The 17711-nt window shown below is 37.8% G+C and overlaps 2 protein-coding genes and 1 long non-coding RNA gene across 7 annotated transcripts in view; 2 read left to right on the top strand and 1 right to left on the bottom strand.

Annotated features, from left to right (window-relative positions):
* Positions 1 to 5727, bottom strand: part of LOC149107155 (uncharacterized) — a 119404-nt gene extending 113677 nt beyond the window's left edge. The window contains exon 1 of one of the 2 annotated variants that reach the window (XM_089296518.1): positions 5628 to 5727. The gene's annotated coding sequence lies outside the window, so the exon portion shown is untranslated. Of the gene's footprint in view, positions 1 to 1853; positions 1867 to 5627 lie in introns of those variants that run through there. The other variant, XM_089296517.1, reaches the window with a different exon arrangement.
* Positions 1 to 17711, top strand: part of LOC149107152 (dual specificity tyrosine-phosphorylation-regulated kinase 2-like) — a 112524-nt gene that overhangs the window by 42143 nt on the left and 52670 nt on the right. The gene's annotated exons all lie outside the window — the stretch shown is intronic.
* Positions 5804 to 13934, top strand: LOC149107154 (uncharacterized). Of its 3 annotated transcripts, none has more exons than XR_016209321.1 (3): positions 5804 to 6052; positions 7810 to 7890; positions 12777 to 13934. It is a non-coding gene; the product is annotated as an uncharacterized LOC149107154 (long non-coding RNA). The 3 variants fall into 3 exon arrangements; XR_016209320.1 differs by having other exon boundaries at positions 8805 to 13934; XR_016209322.1 differs by lacking the exon at positions 7810 to 7890.

Below are 17711 nucleotides of genomic sequence, written 5' to 3'. Positions count from 1 at the left end.
ATCAGTGGAAATCAAACAGGTATGATTCTAACATCTGGAAATACAGATAAACGAAGCAGGAGAAACTAGGTACACACTCAAACTCTTTGAAAGGTACATGTACTGTAAAAGATAAAAGAGACGACAGTTGATACCAAAAAATGCGTAGATTACTGTACCATAACCCTTACTTCCAAAAAACTGTGGAATTCAATACGAAAATAGCGGCCTGTCTTTTGTCAGCAAAGCAACCTTTGAGCTTTTTCCAACATTTTGATCGGAATTGTAACAAGCCAAATAACAAGCCTTATCGCGATCACTTATGAGGGTTGTTACTTTCTCACTGAGCTCTCAATGAAGACAGTGGCTGAGATACATCTTTTAAGATATCGCATTTCCTTTAAAGCCAAAAGCTATTTTGACCATTGTTTATTGAGCGTCTTGTTTGCAATTTTTCCCCACCCCCCAAATTTAGCGGTAAGTATACCGTGGGACCAGGGAAATTTCATTGGTTACCCAAAGTAATTTGACGAATTACAAAGCGGCTAATAATATTTGATCGACCGATAGCTTTTTGATTTGCAAAGCACTCAAGAGTTTATAAATTTATTGAACTAAATTCGAGTCGTCTACACAAGAGCTAAGATTCTTCATTTTACATACATGTATTCCGAAGTGTAAACCATGTTCAAAGCAGGAGACTTCTGTTTGATCACATGTCACCAACACACTCAAGCAAAACAAGCTGAGTGGTAAATGGTGGTTTGGTTTTTGTGATTCGTTCTTGCTTTCATTTTGTTCTAAGTTATGCTACATTTGGAATGCTGTTATTAAACAGGTATACTGTAGATGTAAAAAAGCCGATGAAGGTTTCTCTTATTCATGGTTTGGTCTCCTAAGAAAATGTTTGAACTTGAAGCAGGTTCCATGAATATAACATTAAATAAGCTTACATCTCGATTAGTCACAACGAACCAGAGACAAAACTTGGACCAGAAAAAGTCGGATCGCTGATTCAATCTATACAAGAATGAGGCATAAAGAACAACTGCCATTTTTATTTAACTCAGCAATCGGAGTTGACCCGGTTTTGTAACTGTCCGCTACAAAGTACAGCGCATATAAACAGAGAAGTACGGATGGTATTATGCCTACAAAATAAATTGGAATTGAAGTTAAATGTATTGCCCCGGTTTATTTTCATCAAAGTGAATTTCAGAGCCATCCCGGCCTTGAGCGTTAATTTTAGTCATTTGCATGGTGCGTGGACATGAAATCAGATAGTGAACACACGCTCTGTCGCATTCTTCTTGGCAAAATGGAATGCTTTTAAAACACAGCGTTAAAGAACTGAGACACTATATTTTACCAAGTTACAGATATTTTTGGTGAAGTTCATACAATGCAGCTACCAAATTTTTTTTGTGTTATCAATCTTGTAACTGACATGAATGATCGGCTTTATCAAATGCTTCGTTGCAATGAAAATGCGGAGATTCAAGACAGAGCATTCAAACACACTTCATTGCAAAGAAACAGAAAACAAAATGCTATCCAAACCTAACGCGTCTTCTTTACCGAGATAATACCTCATCCAAACGTTGCCGCGGCAGGATGAATACCGTCCTCAGGTTTACCGACATAAACACGCGGTCAAGTGCGGGAATACCGCGTCAATGACGCGGGGAGGCCCCGTGGCAATAATGCAGGAAATGGGTGGATACTTTCAGCCAGTACTGTAGATTGATTGTATTCGTGCAGTGAGGCGATCAAGGCCAAAATCAATATCTTAGGAACTGAGCCAATGAGACTTGAGAGTGCGAAAGCAAAGTAGTAGGATTAAAATGCCTCTGAAGAACAAATGTTCAAAATACCTGGAACAGACTCTGATGGAAACTCAGTAAAAAGTGCTAACGAAGCAAAATTAAACTAAGAATGACTCGCTCTTTATACTTCAAGGAAAAGGTCACTATGGCAAGCCGTTTGTAGCAAAATTAAATCCTTGCAATATATGTTTAATCCTTTAAATAACGGTTTTATTTAAAGATAGAAAAAGGCATTCAATGCAGTGGTAAATAAAATTTTGGTTCAATTCAATCTTTTAATTTTCACAATTCAATCCAATACCTGGAATATTGATTCAATCCAATACCTAAAATATTGATTCAATCCAATACCTGGAATATTGATTCAATCCAATACCTAAAATATTGATTCAATCCAATACCTGGAATATTGATTCAATCCAATACCTCGAATATTGATGCAATCCAATACTTGAAATATTGATTCAATCCAATACCTCAAATATTGATGCAATCTTCCTGGGCCGAGTGCGGCCAACAGGAACGAGAGTAACTGAGCACTAGAGAGCACTGAAAACATGGCGGGCGAAGGAGAACTAGATTTAGAAGTTGCGTTTCCTAAGTTTCTTGCAGACATTTTGGATAAAACGGAAATAATTTTTGAAAATTTTGACTCAGAATTTGCAGAAGCACACGCCGAAGTTCTTGATCAAACCATTAGTCTGCTTAGGTAAATGAGACATTGGTACAACCAAGACACAAGGGACACGGAAAATTTAGATTCCATTACTGCCGCTTTTGTAGATGTAAGTTAACCAATTTTTATGTGATAAACATATTTGTTTATTAAAAGCTGTGTGTGCTAGCTTTTTGTGGCAAATAACATAAACTGTGGCAAATTTTGCTACCACATTGGTCTTTGGTATTGTGCATATTTCTGCTGTCCAATCATTACTGGCACACTTAACTTTGAACTGTAAACAAAATTTTTGTTGTGCCGTGTGCACAGTCAAACATGTTTCTCACAAAAACTGTTTGTGTAAACCTGGCTTTAAGTTATTTTTGAAATAAGAACCTTTACATTTTACAAGACAGCAATCATTGAACATTGGGATGTGTTTTAAGTTTTTCAATGTTGTTGTCTCATGTTTTGCATTATTTAACCCACATGTGGTACTTCTTTCCTAAAAACGATGTTTTTCTTGATATTCTATGACAAGCATGGCACCAATTTGTTGTGAATATTATCGGGTACCCAGGGCTCAAGGCTAACACTACTGCCAACTAGCCACACATTTAACTTTTGAATAGTAGATTTTGCAGTTTCACTAGCCATTGTGACAATCATGATGGAATGGAGTACTGGTCTACTGGATGAAAACAAAATTGAGAATTATCCTGACAAAGTAAAACTGAAGAGAATAGAAACTAATGAAAACAGGGAAACTATGAGTGGATTTCATGGAAATAATTGCCTTAATAAGCATATGATAAATATTTAACTATTAAAGGGAGATAAAAGAAAATGGCAACACTGATAAAAGTACATCAGAGTTTGAACATAAGCATATTCAAGAAAAGCAGGATTCATGTTTGTGGGAGTGAAATTTTCTTAGTGATTATTATTAACATTTTTGATGCAACAAGAAATGTTCAAGATTGACCACTCTTATAAAAAAGTCAGTGAAGCTGTGTATGAAAAAGGCTGGCTGGTGCAAAGTTAGTTTTGGCTAGTGACATGAGTCCTGTTAGTAGCCATTATGCCAGTGCACCAAGAGGTTAGTCTTGTGTCCTGGGTACTTTTGAAAATAAGATAACAAATTAACCTTGCAACATTTTAACATCTGTTTTGATAAGCACCTGAAAAATCTACAAGGCAGAGTAGTGCACGTGGCAGTTATCAAATGCCCTGATTTCTCTTCAGTTTAGTTGTGTTGCTAGAAGTTAGGCATTCTGTAATTCAAGCAGTTTCTGAGTTTTGTATACCAATGAAAAGGAAGATGAGAAAATAATTTATTTGATACAGGGTGAGGTTTTCTGTTGTGAATTGAGTTGCAAAAATACTTTAAGGGCCATAATCTCCTTTACCCAGCCCACACACATGTAGTATTATGCAATTGTCAGTTGCCCAAGTTTAACTGTCACTAGTTCTAGAGCCTCCTGGAAGATGTCTACTCCCATTTGACTTGATTATCTTAAGGGATCTAGCCTTTCCAATACAAATGACTGCACTGAATCATGTTGTACCAGGTCAATTTCTTCAACTACAACATTGTTATCACTGCCCAATGGAGTTGGACCATCAGGATCATCACCATAGTATTCAAAATCATATGACTTTCCATTTGAAAGGGGGTTTTCAGGATGCATCATATGATTAAGCCACATTTGGTATGGCAACCAGTTTTTTTTCTGTTCTTACATTTTGGTGGTTGAAAGCTTCAGTGAACTGGCAAAGAGCAAGGTTTATCCTTGGTTGAAAAACTAAGTGTAAGGTGGAAAGATGCACTGAATTATCAGTGTCCAGGATGCCTGACAATTCCATACTACAAAAAGTGTAAAAGTACAAGTGGGAAGCACAACGGAAACATCCCTCCACAATCTTTCAATTCGTTGGTTGTGTTGATGGCCCTGCAGTGAAGCTGCCCCTCTCCTCTCTTCTAACCTGCTCCATTGTATCGCACACACCAACGTTTTCAACACCATGATCTACTTGTACTCTCGAAGGCCAAAATTCTCCGTCTCTCTTAACGGCATCCAGAAACAATTCAAGACCTGTTGCTGCTTTATTGTTGGCACTACATTTCAAAAACATTATTCTCCGAGAAAATCCGTCTATACAGCCGAATTAGTATTTTCCATCGGATCAGAGAGTAATGTCCATCCAGATGCCAAAGCGAATTTACGCACCCCATCTCAAGACAGTATTTTGGGGATCTAATTTTGCTAACCTTTCTCTTATTCTTCTCCGTTGAACCCGTAACCCAATGGACTTAAAGAAACCTGCAATGAAATTATATCCATCCTCTTGAATGATTTCGGTTCCTTATCAGGTAAGCTGTTGAAACCCCTCATATCTTCTCAGCCATACTCTGTCAATCTTCTGTGAATTGTCCATCTCCAAACTCCAATCATCTTTGTTATCATTGTCCAGATGAATCCTAGTCCTCAAAGTTCCTCGAGCACCTCAACAGGAATTTTAAGAAATGGTCTTCCATGACTCCAACTTCTGAGTCAAAATTCTCAAAAATTATTTCCGTTTTATCCAAGATGTCTGCAAGAAACTTAGGAAACTCAACTTCTAAATCTAGTTCTCCTTCGCCCGCCATGTTTTCAGTGCTCTCTAGTGCTCAGTTACTCTCGTTCCTGTTGGCCGCACTCGGCCCAGGAAGATTGCATCAATATTTGAGGTATTGGATTGAATCAATATTTCAGGTATTGGATTGCATCAATATTCGAGGTATTGGATTGAATCAATATTCCAGGTATTGGATTGAATCAATATTTTAGGTATTGGATTGAATCAATATTCCAGGTATTGGATTGAATCAATATTTTAGGTATTGGATTGAATCAATATTTTAGGCACTGGATTGAATCAATATTCCAGGTATTGGATTGAATCGTGAAAATTAAAAGACTGAATTGAACCAAAAATTTTATTTACCATTGGATTGAATGCCTTTTTCTATCTTTAAATAAAACCGTTATTTAAAGGATTAAACATATATTGCAAGGATTTAATTTTGCTACAAACGGCTTGCCATAGGTCACTCCAAAAAGCTCACTTTCACCTTTTCTGTCTTGGACTATACCAACTAAATATTAAACTTTTCCACTCACCAAAGTTTCAGCCTCTGAAGTGCTTGCTATCCTGAAGAAATTCGCCGCGATCGAAAGAAACGACTTCCGAGGCCGCCATTTTGAAACTGTACTTGGCAGCCAGGCCGTGTTTATGTCAACCTCGTTCCCAGGGTCCTCTCTCTTCCTCCCTGGTTGCGGCTGATTGCGTGTTAGCGTTGCACTTTCGTCCTGCGTGGCAGACATGTCTAACACCTTTTGACCAATTGTATGTGTTGTTGTTTCTTCCAATGAAAATGCGTTGTGACCGTGTCCTCTGAGATTATTTTACTAGGGGACGGGACGGTGTTTGCCAGGTCAAAGCTCGAAACTTATCGATGGTGACTTTTATCGTGAGGGCGTTTTACCGGATCTTTCTGCAGGTTCCGAAACACATTTACAGCTGCCTTTGAAGCTTAATATTGTCGGTAAGAAGCTTTGTGAAGTGTAGTGTAGTGTATTGTATTATGTTGTTTGTAGTAATGGAGTGAGTAATTTCAAATGGCTCAAGTTTACGAAGCCATTTCGACATGTTCATCAGCAGTCTAAGTATTGTTGATCGTGTTGCTTTCAAGCGGCACGAACTAAGCTGGTACTGGTTTGTATAGTCCACACTGTTGTGTTTTGCATTTTGCAATTAAGATCTGCCTCCGTCAAGGGCATAAAGAAACGCTGTCATGCCGACAGAGCAAATTTTCATTCACCTTATTACCACCTTCGCCACATGGCACTATCGCCAAATGGCACCAAATATATATACAGTTTAGTTGGATAGAAAATGCTATGGAGCAAAGCAAAAACAGTAGTTTCGAAATAAAATGCAGGATTGCAAGGATTGAAATTGGTCACAGTTCAAGAAATTTGAGTTTAGTTCAGGATGTCAAGAAATCGAGTTTACCATTCTTTTGACAGTTCGAACTTTCGAGCCTTTACTTTGTGTGATATTTCTTTGCTTCTATCAGTATTGGGAATGATTTCTACCGATTTTAAAGTAAGCTTAAAGTAATCTCCTGGGCACAATCATGAAAACAAATGTACAATACATTTCCCTGAATGTTCGCTACCAAGCACAGTCTCTAACAATAAATTAAAATAGGTCACCATGCTTGCAAAAGAGATATGATGTACCAGTCTTACCCTATTTTGCCAGGTCTTATAAATAGTACTATTCATGTATTTTATCACTCCACATTACATTTTGCGGTGGCTGGAAGGTACAGTTTTTTTTTTATGAACTTTGATAGGCATACATGACATTTTGAGCACAAGGAACAACATAATAAACAACTTATGCAAAAGAATCTAAAATAATCCAAATGACATACAATCAAAGCGTTCCTCAAGTTGTTGGATTTTAAGGTCTTAATTTATGTCCATGAGTGATCATTTTGTTTTTGATGCTATTGAATAAGTGTAAAATTCTGCACTTGAAGGGTTCGCAATGTAGTGCTGAGGAATCACCAGTAAAGGTCAGGGTTGTTTGTCCTTCTTTTCTTCTTTTCCTCTTTTGTTGACTGGCTACCGTTAAGCTGTTTGTTATGAAGCAATGTTTTGTAGACACGCAGTGTATATAGTCATCATGTGAGGCTGCTTCAAGAAGTGCTCGCCTAGGTTTCCTTTTCTATGTGGCTGGTCCAATTAGTACATAATAGGGTTACATGCCAATGCCTTGTCATGTCTTCATTAGGTGACATTGCCATTATCTCTTTGTGTCAGCTCTTGTGTGAGGAACATTGCCATTCTTGTTATCTTCTGGAGAATTTATTCATATTTTTGGATACTTGGTTTTTTTTGTTTTTTTTTTTTAATGTAAAAACAATTAAAGAAGAGGAAAACGGTTTGTTTATCTACTTGTATTTTTGTTCTCAATGATGTCTTTTATCACTTGGTAAATATGATGTAGCTCTCACCAGCTAAACTTTGCCTCTAGAGATTCAGTCTGTTCTGTTTTGGTTTCATTGTCAGGTGAAATAGACTTTAAAAACCTAGGTCTTGTTAAGATAGTCATACTCTTGCAGTTGTTTCTGATTGAATTTTGTTTTCTTTTAAATTTCCCTTTTCTGAGGAACAGCTTTTAATCTTCAAGGCTGTATGTTTTTTTAAAACAGTCAGTCTAACTTAAAATATAATTGCATTTGTGTGATTTTGCATTTAATAATAATGCTTTGAATTTCTGTTTTTGCAGTAATGGATGATCATCATGGGTTGGATGAGGGAAAACATACACAAACCAAAGAAAGTCTTAGTAGAGAAGGGACTAGGGATGGTGAGCATCAGCTGTTACTATGATATGTATCAGTTGCCATGTGTTGATAACTTTTTTAGAGTTGTGTCTTGCCAAAATAATTCATTTTTTTTGTTACCTGTACGTAAATGGGTCTTAATTGTAATGGCAGCACTTTCTCAAGAATTTTAGGGCTTATGTCCCAACTTATATTATGCTTCAATATCTGGTTAGCTTATGAGTTTTTTCTTGTATACTAAGTACTCCAGCAATACTAAGAAGAATATTGCAAACCAAATGTGTTAGAGAAAGCCAACTTATAGTTTTGGCTATTATTTTTCAAAACACATCTTCTTCGAACCTGGATAAATTAGCCAGTTTCTAATTTTAATTCCTTTTCATCCCTGCTATGAAGGCTTAAAATTTAGCACAGAGAGTGTTATAGTAGATGGAGTTTCAAAATCTTAAGGAAGAAGTGATTGTACAGTACCACTTTAATGCATAGCTTAATATCCTTGTGTGTCCATTAAACTAGTCAACAACCCATTGTCCCCACTAGAACAAAGTAATTTTGTTTTTAAAATTGATATGAAATAAAATTCTCAATTTACCAGTAGTTTGGGAGGTTCTGTGGTACATTATAATTTATAGGTCAAGGTATAGATGTATGGCAGTGATACAAGCAATTTTTGCTGCATGTTACACAGAAGATATTTGCATATCATATGTAGCTACTTAAGCATTTCTCGCGTGCACATATTTTTTCTATTCTTTGTTGTGACTCTTATTTAAAACCCCAAAAGCTGTGAACAAGACAGCTTGTAGCAAGTTGAGCTTTCTCTGTTAGCAAATAACAACCTTAACTTTTGAAGTGCCATTTACAAAGTAACCAACAGCACTTAAATGACAAAACTGGTAAACCATACATGTACAATTGCCCCTACTTTATTCTACAGGTATACTTACAGCCTGCAAAGCACTCACTTTCTTTCCTGTGATGGTTTGGGGCACAGCAAACATAAATGAATTAAGAGAGGTTGAGGAGTTGAGGAGGCAGAGTAAAGAAACTTTTGGATTCCGCAAAGCTCTTAGAATGAGCTTGACGGCTATTAATGCAGTGTTTGACACTAGCTTTCCAGCTAATTTGCCCTTTGGGTAACTATAGTTCTGTTTTTGTTGGTTCCCCATGTGTCTTTTTAGTTGCACACCTAGTAGGCTTTTGTTGCCCATTAGCACTCGTGAGAAAATTTCAACTTGCAGAAGTGCTCAACTTTTTTATAAACTCGCCTTCTTGTTTTGGTGTTGCAACAGTGATTCATTGGGTGATTAATCAGTCATGGAGCACATCCACGAACTGTGCCCGCACATTTTGATGAGACTCCACTTTTCTGACAATTAGACCCAGTGAGGCACTTTTACTGGTCAAATACGATGAACCAATTGTCATGAATGAAAACATAATTCATGCCCTGAAGCACATTATTATCATTAATATTATTGTTATATTTTTGTTGTCATTGTTGTTGTTTTTAATATTGCTTTTTTTATATATTATTATTGTTATTAATAATTGTCTTTTTAACTATATATTAAGGCACTGCAGAAAGATGGCTCAGCCTGTGCCTGTAGTACCCATTTTGTATTTGTAATCATAGATTAATAAAACTGCTTCTCTGCCTCACCAGAGATCAGTCGGGGAGTGGCTTACAATCCTGACAACAGTGCCGCATTTCTTTTTGAGTCACAACAGTAAAACTTGTAGCCAAAATATTGCAGTACCATGCAATTTGTGTGGAAAGACTTTGACACAAAAGTTATTTCCAAATACTGTTGCAAAATGCATCTTTGAAAATTCAAGGAGGTTATAGTGTTTGAGAACTAGGGATTAATGCTTTTCATGGTTCGCACGATCACTAATCAACCAGCCACTTTGATTTAGCAAGCTTTGGAGCAAGCTTCTCACAAAATTTGGGTTCATGGCTTGTTTTGGAAATGAGAGTCAATATGTAGAAACTTTCAGTGAATGTTAGAGTTGAGTTTACATGTCTTTGTCTTAATACTTCCGAACTTCTGCTCAAATGGTTTCCCCGAAACTTGGGCATGGTTTGTATTAGGTCTAAATAAGCTGGTTCCAGAAATTGAGCAAAAGTATGCCAGCAAAATTTTTTTTACTGGTAGTGTTGTTGTCAAAAAAATGGGGTCCAGTCAAACACCAGTAAGAATAAAAATATTATCCCCAGTAAATGGAATTAAGTAACATTATCACCGAGTGAAAGACAAAATATTTCCCAAAATTTCTTAACCAACACTTCAAAGCCCCAAAATTTATGTTGCAAACTTTGACATGGGTGAGTGTGCCCAGAATAACTGCAGAGCTACCTTCAGTAATGATGAAATGGAACTAACAGAATAACCACGATAAGAATGGTGTTATCCTTTTGATACAATATTAATAACAAACAGTGGGGCTTGACTTTTCAAAATTACAGAAAAACTCAAATTGCATCCAGGGCCACCTGATCACAGTTTTCAAGCAACATACATTTAAATAGAAAGGAATTGTTAGCCAAATTAACTTTAACATTTCTCTGAAAAGAACATCCAGTGACATATATAGGAATCACACAAACACTGGACAGAATGTCTTGTTTTCTAGTCATGAACGTTGACTTCACAAAATTGCTTGGGTTAGAGCCTTGTTGCACCAGGCTTCTCGTACATGTGAAATAGACTCTCTCTTTCAGAAACAAAGAACAATGATTAAAACGTTCCTGTTAGGGAATGGCTCTCCTAAATCTGTGGCTTCTAATCTTGTGAGGTGTTTCAGACACAGTAGCTCGGAACCTAGAACATTTTATCCCAATAACAACAAGACTATGAGTTTTAAGGATTTTAAATTCTAATGTGGGGTTTGGGACTGGCACTAGTTTTGCTAGCCTAATGATACAATTTTGAAAGCAGATGGGAGCTCCTCTGGGAGCCTGTCCAGGAATCCCCATCAATGTCCTAGACCAAAAATGACATGTACTTTATTACTTCATCTCATACTGGAAGTAAGTGATGTCTGAACAGTTCATTGAAGTGCCTTGAAACCAGAACCAGAGTATTAACAATATTACAAACAACACAACAAAGAAAGTACAGGATGCAAAACAGAGCACAGTGATACATACCCAAATGCAAGTTAATTTTGAAACCAAATTGAAAATTGCTATGTAGAATGAGACGGGTAACTGCAATCACAACTGGTGGTTTGCTATTTGCATGAAAAATTAGCAGACATTAAGTTGAAGGAAGTGAGTTTATAGAGAAATCTATTTGCATCATATTAATCAAAAACTGGTTTTCTTATTTAGGTACAGAAATACAGTATGTTAAAAAGTAGTTTCTTAGAAATCGATTTTGAAATAAAAACTAGCGCTAAAAAGTCACGACGTTTCGACCTCTCCGAGGTCATTTTCAAGTGAGTAAAATTTTCTAAATTAGCATATAGCCATAAATATGTTAAAAACAAGTTATAATAGATAAAAATGTGGCGAACGCTAAAATGTGACAAAATATGTGAAAAAGTGTTGAAAATATACAATGGAAAAATAAAATAATCTTAGCAAGAATTGCTCTAAACAAATAATTTGGCGCGAATTGAATCGCACAGTTTGTTTAGCGTTGGTTTCAGTTATATGATAAAAAAAACATTTCAAAAATAAGGGAGTAAAATTTGTTCTGACAACTCTGTGCGATGTCTTCTGGCTCCATATCGTGCTGCTCTCTGAGGTGGTTTCCGATTGCCGATCCTTTGTGTTCTACAATTCGTTGATGTAGGTGTCGGCACGTGTAATCGACATAGCCTGCATCACACCATAGTTAGTAGTATGATCACACAGGCCACACTGAAATGAATACACCACGCATTGTTGACTCACAAGAGGCTGCTTGTCTTCCCTGACCTTAATTTCATCCTTGATCCTTCTACTTGTGTAAACTGGGCTAATATCTGCGTTGATCTTCTGAATGAGGTCAGCCAGCTGTTTACGTATAATACGTTTGCAGATTTCTGGTCCTTGTAGGGTAACACGCTTCTGACTGGGGTTTCTCTTTTATCCGCCACTCGGTTAAGTGAATCCTCGGACACTTTTGATTCAATAAATATGCGAATGGTTGACTGCACAAGGTCGTCAGGAGAGCGCAGTCGGGAGAAGATCTCTTTAAGGCGTTCACATTCCTCGTGGAAAAACTTCCACTTTCAAATACAGTATGCATAATTATAATTTGAATTATAATAATATTACTGTTGTACTTTAGATTATAATTCCAAAGCTCTTTTTAAAAACTGATTTCAGTTTCATTATGTAGTTTGGTGCTTTGGGCCCAAAACAGCAGCCTGAAAACGGTCCTTGTAAGTTGGCAAGCCCTCGAGTAGCCAGGAAGTTTCAAGAAATGGGCCCTAAACAGCAAAGGGCCGACTTCAGACACAACTTAAAGCTAGTTTCAATTAGTCCAGCAAATTTATTTGACTTTCCGTAGGAGGAAGGTAAATTCCTAAAGGTAAACATGAAACGAATTACTACAAATAACTAACCGAAGACGGCAGAAAACTAAGAGGAAAATACAAACAGACGATAAACTAAACGGCTTACCAAAATGCTGGCAACGGGGTTCAGGGAACCAAGAAGATACAAGTGTACCAGACGATAAACTAGCACTAAATGAACATGAAAGGATAACACAAATATATACGCAACGAAATTTACATACGATGCGAGAAAAAAAGCATGCAGAATATGAAAACATACATTAACATACGGAACAAAAAAGGACACAAAGAAAACACAAAATAGCCGTAACAGGCCCCTTCACAGAAAGTGTCAGTTTTCCACAATATTGTTGTGTCTATTAATGAAGTAAATCCCTCTCCATATTTTTAATAGCCTGGCCAAACCATACCTGGAGGCATTAGATGATATGATCGATGAGGAGGAGGGGGAGTTAGAAGAAGACGAAGTAGAAGTAGAAGGACAAGAGGATCAAGAAGAACAAGAGGAAGGGCAAGAAGAACAAGACAATGATGATGAAGACCTCTACAGAAAGTTAATAGAGGATGAGTTTATTGACAGTGATGTAGAATAATCAATATTTTGTAGATTCAGTTTTTAAATTTTTATCAATATTTCTTTCACAGATGTATCAATAAGTAATAATTAAGTAAATAGAGGATGAGTCTGAAATTGTTTTGATTGTTCTACATTTACAACAGCTTATTCAAATTAGCCCAAGCTCAAAGGCTGAAGAAAATATGTCTACTTTTTTTTTTACTAAATGAACCACAAATCACTGTGTTGTCGGTGAATAGTTTGTTGGATGTAGATTTAAGGGACAAAAGCATGACAATTTTTCATCTTTGCAATAAGAACCCAGTCACAGTCGTGCATGACTAACTGTGGCCACCTTCCTTGGTTTAAATAAGCTAATCAAAATGCATGAACTAGGTATGGTGAAAATATCAAGCATCGTGTTACCTGTTGGTCAGTCGACAACTCCTCCTCTCACATTTCTTTTCATAATTTTGGATTTACCAGGTTTGAATGGAAGCCATAAGAAAGTTCTTAAAAACATGTCAAAAAATGATGAAAAAAAATTAGTTTGTTGGCCTATGTTAGAAGTGCACCACTGTAAATACAATGATAAGTATTATATTAGTATGTCCAAAAGGCATTTACCTGTCAAAAATAGAATTTCTCAAACTAATTCTAACTTTGGTTATTTTGCCTTTGTAACAATACGAATCTCGAGATTATAGTGGTTTTACAACACAGGCTAAAAACAGGCCCTAAAATATAATTTTCGAAAATGTTTGGATAAAGCAATGGTTTGTATCATCCGTGAGCATTGCAGGTAATTCAAGCCAATTAATTCAAGGTCACAAGTAAGATTGTTTTGGTTCGCCCGTGTGTAGAAAGATCTACATGTATAAGATTCCGGTTGATAGTGATAATGGTAATTGTACCTGCTCATGAAAACACCAGTTGTGTAAAGTCCAGTCTAGCCATAAATAAATAAAAAAAGATTTGTAGTCTTCTTTGTCATAACTGAATTATGTTACTGAACTAGTATGAGGTCCGTGTTGGTAAAACACTGGTCGAGTTCTTCACCTTGCAATGTTATGGCGAGATCCATAGACTTGTAAAAAAAAGAAATACCCGTATCAGTATCCGACGTAAGTTTCATTCCTTGTTCAATGCTAAATTCCTGAGTGGTGTGCCTACAAACGAGGACTAACAGTAGAGCTATAAATCAATGAACATAATAAATCCCTCTAAGATTCTCCAACCGAAACAAGTGATAGGTTGTTGAGGTATCACTGAATTCCTAACCGTGACTTTCAACCTTCTGCTTTCATTTCATCGTTTCTCCCGGTTAATAACAGGCACCCGTTGTAGCTAGTTCCAGCCGATGCCAGGAATGCAAATCTCATTAGCAGTCGGTGCTCGGTCTGATAACCATAACGAGTACTTTTAAGGGTATCAAGTCTTCTATCGGAGATTGGGTGATATTTCTTTCTGACAAAAAACTGAAATAGTGTTCAACATAACCTGCCTCAGCACGTTTGCGAAAATCTATTGGTTCCTTTCAGAGGTTTCTTTAAGAGCACTCGGCTAACCAGGTACGATTTCCGTACAGCTCCATACATTAATTATGTATGCAACTATGTCAAACTATCACATTATACTCAAACAGCAATCGTGAAAAGAACGAGTCAGTCAAAAAATTGCATGCACAATTAATGTAAGGGGTGGTGCGAAAATCTCGCCAACCTCCCTGTCAAAATAAGAGAGCCCCTCTGCCAGTTTTTTCCGCATAGTATAACTTCCACTGACAGAATCGCTATGATAACGATGACAACCACAAAGCGTTTTGTGGTGTATTGAATAGGCCACAAAGCGCTTTATGGTGTTTTGAATAGGCCACAAAGCGCTTTGCGGTGTTTTGAATAGGCCACAAAGCGCTTTGTGGTGTGAAAAACAGGAAAAACCAAATTATTTCAGAAAATATCTGTGAGATATTTACGAGTCAACGAGCCATCCAGTTTTCAATGTTAAATCCCAAAATAAAACACCACATAGCGCTCTGTGGTGTTTTGAATAGGCAACAAAGCGCTCTGTGGTTTTTCGACTACTACTGCTGTTTTGTAAAGCAAAGCGAACTAGGAACAGCTAGAAAGCACTCCGGCCATAAAATCTACTCGACAAGAAACTTTCTGTAATAAATGTTCGATGCTACTGGAGACGGCTTAAAAAGGTTCAGTCAGTCAGCCTCAACAAACCTATACTGAGAAGAGGGCTTTCGTGAACCGGATTTCGTGTGAGTGACAAGATTGGGAATGTCGAGGAAAAGGTTGTTGTTATTCATCGTGGTGGATGCAATAATAAAGTGTATTATCGTTTGTCTCACGATGTAGTCACTTGAGATGTAGATCGCGACGTTTTGACTGCTTACTGCTAGTCTTCTTCAGGCGATAAGGTCGACTGATTGCACGGTATCATTTATATCAAAAAGGTCGGCTGTGATTGGTGCATTTCGATCCTCCTATTGTTCCATTGTTCCGGCGAGTAGCTGTTCCCTCAGTGGTCCGCTGTTGTACCGTTCTCCTGTTGTTGTGTTTCTTGATCGTGGGTATCCATGCTTCAGGAATTTCAATTCCACTATCCCTGTTGATGTTGTTAGGGTGAAGTCTTATGTGAATAGCTTCCTTGACCCTACGTGTGTACCAGTGAGGATCTCGATCAATAAACTTGACCTCATTCCAAATAGGATAGTGGCCGGTCTCGTGGGTGTGTTCAGAAACGGCGGAGGTCTGGGTACGGTCGAGTCGTATATCCCTGTCGTGTTCTTTGATCCTCTCCTGCATAGATCTCCCTGTTTCCCCGATGTAGACTTTGCCGCACTCACAGGGAATCCTGTAGACAACACCATCTTGTTTAGCCGGGTTGACGGTGTCCTTTGGTCGCACTAAGTGTGACCGAAGCGTCGTGTCGGACTTAAAGACGGTGCGAATGCCTTGTTGTTCTAGGCAGCGGCGGAGAGACTCCGAAACTCCTTGGACATAAGGTAAAACGGCGGTGGATTTAAATTCCGCGACAGGCTCTCTTCTTGGGGTTGTTCGTGCCTTTGTGATCTTCTGTACAAAAGAGGAGGGATATCCGTTAGAAACAAGTACAGATGACAGATGTTTCTTCTCTCCAGCGATTACTGATGGTTTGGTGACGAGACGTTTAGCTCGGTCGTACAGACACTTCACAATACCGCGCTTTACTGACTGACAGATTGGGAATAGAGAAATATTACGTAGATTGAGTGGTAGTTTTACAGCACCGAAACTAAAATTGGTTACACTGGCTCTCAGAAATTTTGTTTTGCCTCTGTAATATCATTGAACGACCTGAAAGATTTGAGAATAATCAAAGCGCAGAGTTTAATATTGGCTGGCCGGGAACACGCAGTTCGCAAACCGAAGAGCAACCACTGTTTAAATCTTCGATCGAACTTTCATGTTGAATTTGAAACTGAAAATACACTAAGCGGTCAATTTCCGATAGAAGTCTTGTGAGGTAAATACAATTCTTGCAAATAGTCGCTGCATATTTACGTTCAGAGTTACTCTGGTTCAGAGTAAAGACATACAAAGTCAAATACTGCTTCCCTACGCTACCCTTCCAAAAATCAATTTTGCTGGAAGACCGAACTGCAACGGAGTTTAGTTACCAGTCTTATGCTGCGTGTTATTAGATAGAACGCATGATATGATTGGCTCCGTATATCACATTACGTCAGAGGACAGGTCTGCCACATAGGACATAACTGCAAGGGTACATATGTATATGTATACTAATCAAATCCGCACAGAGGGTGGGTCTTTGACTTAATTTTGTCAACACTGTCTATGGAGGTGAAAGTTGCTTTGACTTACCGACGTTATTTTGAAAGTTAAGCAAGTTATTTGTCAGAGATCCTGCCTGACCGGTGCTTCCTTTCTATCTGAACTTCTATGAGTATGAGATGTTGATTGAGAGGGAAGTTTGCTTATTTTCACTACTTTTTTAAATAACCGTCAACAGCCTGCTTCGGATTAGTTTAATCAGTTCTTCGCAGCACAAGAATTAAATAACCGTCAAATTTTCGATGGGATGCACTCAATTTTAAGAGAAGCTAGTCTCTCGACCGAAAATTGGACTTACCGCTAAACAGTTTGAAACGAAAGTCGTTGGATTTTGCAAACGCGCGGCCGATGACGTTGTTGTCCAGTTCTTCCACAGGTAACCCAAGCGTAATATAAGAGTTCGTATATATGGAGAACTGTGGCTAAAATATAAGAGTTTGAATGGAGATCAGGAGTTGACGTTAAATTGGTTCAATGTATGGGTAAGACTCTTGGACATTTAATGGTGTCATTTTTTTCTCATCCTGGAGAGTTTAAACGAGATTTGAGCGAATTTTGAAAAAAATTGTCCTAGGGTGTTATAATAAGAGACATGTCTCTTATTATAACACCACAGGAAAACTTTTTCAAAATTTTTCAAACCTTAATTTTCCAGCCCCTTCCTTCAATTACACCTCTGGAATCTGCTAAAATCTAGCAGACACGTAACCAGCCGCAACCGAGTTACTTTCTCGAGGGAGGAAGAGAGAGGACCCTGGGAACGAGACTGTGTTTATGTGACATGATTCCAACTGGTTGCGGCTGGTCACGTGACAACCTGTGGCACAAACTTTTCCACGGGGGTAGAGTCAGCGAATAATTTTTGTCAATCTCCACTGAAGCAAAAGAAAGGCGATCGCTGGTCATCGCTATGTTAAACTTCAAACAG

Source organism: Orbicella faveolata, unplaced genomic scaffold (genome assembly GCF_042242905.1).
Source record: "Orbicella faveolata isolate gen_17 unplaced genomic scaffold, um_ofav_v1 contig_27, whole genome shotgun sequence".
Taxonomy (NCBI): domain Eukaryota; kingdom Metazoa; phylum Cnidaria; class Anthozoa; order Scleractinia; family Merulinidae; genus Orbicella; species Orbicella faveolata.
The sequence above is the reverse complement of the archived record's forward strand: the minus strand, read 5'-3'. Positions and strand labels throughout refer to the sequence as shown.